The sequence below is a fragment of the Perissodus microlepis genome, chromosome 15 (assembly GCF_051167445.1).
Source record: "Perissodus microlepis isolate ML-2025 ecotype Zambia chromosome 15, ASM5116744v1, whole genome shotgun sequence".
Lineage (NCBI taxonomy): Eukaryota > Metazoa > Chordata > Actinopteri > Cichliformes > Cichlidae > Perissodus > Perissodus microlepis.
In genome coordinates, this window is record NC_140475.1 from 556,513 (window position 1) to 561,001 (window position 4,489).

Sequence of the window (4,489 nt, forward strand, 5' to 3'; positions counted from 1 at the left end):
CCGAAATAAAAGTTTTCTGAGGATTTGGTGGTTGACACTGCACATTTTTCCCGAGCTGAGATGTAATTCTTCTTCCACACAAAATTACGATGGCTTTTGGGGTGGAAATGCAATTCTTTTCCAGGCAAAAATTCATTTTCCGGCCTGCTGTTAATAACAATCAGTTGTGCTTTGACAGGTGAAAACCTCGAGTTGCCATAAACCACCCCAGAGTTCCCCCCTCCTTTGGTTTCACATCATTGAGTTTCATTGCAAAGGAGGACGGTAAAACACCTCCGCTGGATGAGATGGAAAAGGAAAGAGGAGCTTGACTTGAGATGAATGAGCCATACATCGGTCAGTTCTGGCCACAGCTATCAGTGACGAAGCCAGACATTTTTGACAGGGGTGTCCAGGTGGAGACCATTATTTGTACTGGGGTGACACTGAGGTCATTTCTTTTTCCTCAAATTGCTGTAGGTCAAAGTATTTTGGGTCAGACACGTGAAGCGTGGTACAGCCAAAAACTGCAGATCCTCTAACGGCCACCTGAGGCTGGCTCCAAAAGTGTGTATTTGTAGACTTTGACCTTTCACCCTGGTGGGTGAAATGTTTCTCAATACTTCATGAAGTATGCTCACGCTACATTTTCTTTGTGCTTTTAGTGACTTTGGCCTATGGTGGCCCTGGTTCTGTCTGTGAGAGTCTTTTGGGAGTTATCAACTCCATCTGGCCTCTTGAACACCCGAATATTTCCCTCGGTGTTCGAAGAAATCATCTGAACGTGTTCTTGTGCAGGAATTGAAAGTGAATGTTTGTCCTAATGAAAACAAATGCATTTTATGTGAACATTTATAAGCTCGGGTTGGGAGGTGATGATGTTTTGTTATTTTAAAAAAACAAAGTGTATTTATTTTGGCTGCGAACGACAACCTTCGGGAATAATTCTGGCTGGAAATTTGATCACTTTTCTTCACAGAATTATTGGACGTGGTTTCCTGGCACAGAGCTCACTATAATCCACAAACATCAGTAGGTTTGAGGTCAGGGCTTAAGGAAAACCTGCTTTATCCAGTCCATATCCAGTTTTGATGTGTGTTTGGGATCGCTGTCCTGTAGGAACAACTGTGTCTTCAGTTGTCTAGCTGGTGACTTGAGGTGAAGATTTCGGAGATTGTGCTCCTTCTTCATTATTCCAACCATCCTGTGCAGTGTACCAGTACCACTGACAGCAAAACAGCTCCAGAGCATGATGCTACCACCTCCATGCCTGACAGTTGGTAGTGTGTTCTTATGTTTGATAGCCTCCAAACATACTTATTGTCATTGTGGCCAAATTGATTAATATTTGCTTGTGTGACTATAAAGCTTTTCTCAGGAAGGTCTTTGTCTTGTTCGTGTGGGCAGCTGTAAATGTCAGTCCAGCTTGAAGGTGTCAGTTCTGGAGCAGTAGCTTCTTCATGGCCAGCTCATTCCCTGGTGGTGTAAAACTTGATGTTAGTTTTTCCAGCAGTTTCTGGTTGATGATGAGCCCTCGACTCTGTGTGGGGGGGTCAACAGTAAAAAGTCATTAAAGATGCTGTACAATCATTGTGGAAAAAGAACAGTGTAAAGAAAACATTAAAAGCCCCAAATTATCACCACATTCATGCCCATGATGAGTGCATGTGGACATCAATCAATCAATCAATATTTCATTGCATCTCATCATAAAACAACCAACTGTTATTGCACTAATCACTCCAATATACTGTACAGCTTCAATGCTAAGCTATGGCTGTTTCCACACCAATAACCACTTCCTAAGGAGGGTTATTTATGTTCCTAATCCTTGTTGTTTAATAAATGATAAAATTGGTTTCTTTCAGTACTGGAGCTGACTTGGCTCTACTCCAAATCAGAAATACTGCATACATTACATCATCTGAGGAAATAATAGTATGTACAAATTAATAATTTATTTTGTAGACAATGTGAATAAAAAAAAGAGCTTCAAAAAGCACAGCAGTGTACATGAGAGGACAAACACACCGCGTAAGATGAAATCCTATATCGCTTCATTTTACTGGCTTCAAATTTCCAAATCAAAATCAATACATAGAGGAGACTTCTAAGGTTTTAATGTGATGTGGTGCCAAGCTTGGCCTTCTTTGTCATCAAGGTAATTGCTGCTTCTTGGCCACCACAGGAGGCGTTTATGTGCACTGAACAGCTGGTGGATCACAACGATATCAATGACAGACAGACCCTGCAAAAGGCTGCTTGCTCTTCCAGGCTCCTTATCTCAGTCTAACCCAGGGCTCTGTCTATAGACCCAATTCATCCATCACTATCAGACCTCACACAGGTTCAGAGTCAGCCTTCACATTTTCAAAGGAAGCTGAGGCTAAGAGCAGCTCAACGTGAAAGGAAGTTGAAGTTCAGGTGTTGAACTTCAGAAAAAAGAAGAAAAAAGTCATTTTCTCCAATGAAATGTATTTATAGACAAAATTATTGTGTTCATAATCAGCTGCTACTGAACTCTAACATTTGGCCACACTATTGAAAACAGCCCTAGGAATTTGTCTTACCAGTAGAAAACATAACATATAACCAGAATGAAGCACTAACAGTTACAGGATGGATTAACCTACCTGACTTTGGTGGCCCCTCCTCTGTCCATCAAAATTCAGAGTTGGTGAAATATCTCAACAGCAATTTGATGGATTATCACAAAATATGCTTTGCACATTCATCATGGCCAGGTGATCACTGCTGTGAGAGTGGAACGTCCCATTATTTACTCTTTGCTAAAGACCGACGTTGAGCCTGAACCTAAGTAATAATAATAATAATAATAACAGATTGCATTTATATAGTGCTTTTTGAGACCCTCAAAGCGCTTTACAATGCCACTGTTCATTCACTCTCACAGCTACAGTTGCAGCCACAGCTGCCCTGGGACAGACAGAAGCGAGGCTGCCACATCGGCCCCTCTGGCCTAAGTGCATTCAACAAGATGACTTTCATCACGGAGTAAACACAAAATCACAAAGTGATGCCTCACACAGGATATACATATATCTCATATTATTTCAGTTGATTTAGCCTGCACACAGTCTGTGCACATCTGCAAGCCACTTTGTAACCCACCTCTGCCCCAGCTCCTCCCAGCTCCTGGGGTCTTGCTGGTGCTTCCCGTGCCTATACATCTGCCCATGGATGGGAGAGGAGAACCAAGAACATCTACACATTACTGCAAATGGAAACGTGAGTCTAGGAGCGGTCCTGTCTGAACCACAGTATTGATCCTGAGAATATATCCATCCTATCTTGTCTATAGCTAGCATAGCGATTAGCGATTATTGTTATTATTACATCTTCTTGGCGCACAGTTTCCTGTCACTCTCTTTGAAGGCAGGGACTCAGACATGATTCAGTAACTTTCTATCCGACACCAGGATCAGATCAAAATTGGTTTGCTAGGCAAACATTTGCAAAACAAATGTCATTGTAACTTGCCACAGCTAAATGTCTTTATGTTAAACCATTACATGGTAAACATTATCAGCATTTCATGCACAGCATCACATTATTAGAATTCCCACTGGAACCATCTTCTTCTTCTTCTTCTTGGAAGTTAATATTTACTTCAAACCACCATTTTTCTTTCAAATTACAGTGTGTGGGTCAGTTTAATGGGAGAGTAACTTAAACCTGTCACACCACACCCACCCAGTGGAGCTCCCTGGACAATTTTAGTACAGCCGGTCACATCTGGCCACATCGTCTGCTTCAGATCAGCCACAATATTGAATTTTCCCAGTTTCAGTCTTTGTATGTCATTTTTCTTCTTTCTGTCGACATCATTATCACCTTATCAAAACACACGACATAAATTAAAAGAGAAAAAAGAAAGCTCTCAGCACCGTGGGACAAACCTTCAACCCCCTACTCCAGCCCCAAATATCTGCCATGACTCATACCTGTCTCTAGGCCCTGATTGGCTGCACGCTCTGCCTGTTGACTGCCTTACACTGGTCATTGTTCCATAAAATAATATACTGTTCAAGGCCCCACTGCCACCAACAAAAGGCTTGTTATGTTACTCTTTTCCAGCTTAAACAACTTTATCGACCCGTGACCTTCTCCCTCCATCCGTGACGCTGCTTTTCTAAGTCATAGTCAAAAAATCATCCAAAGTGCCATCGTCTCCCTGACCTCGGCAGGAAGCTGGTGTCGAGGCCGTGGGCTTTATGGACACCTTAGACACGGAGCTTCTGGATAAATCTTATGATGATGCATATTTTTAGAGCCTCATCAGTTGGCTCGATGAAGATGAAATTGGTGTCGTAGGCAATACCTCCTGCGTCAGCGCGGGCCAACCATTTGTGTGTATGGCTGGGGGTTTGTGCGTAACTGAATGGGGGAATCCACCCCTTTCTCTAGCTCTCTACGATGATGCGAGTGGTGATATACAGGAGAAGGGAGGGAGGTGAGGGGGAACTGGAGGGCTGAGCCAGGAGGGAAG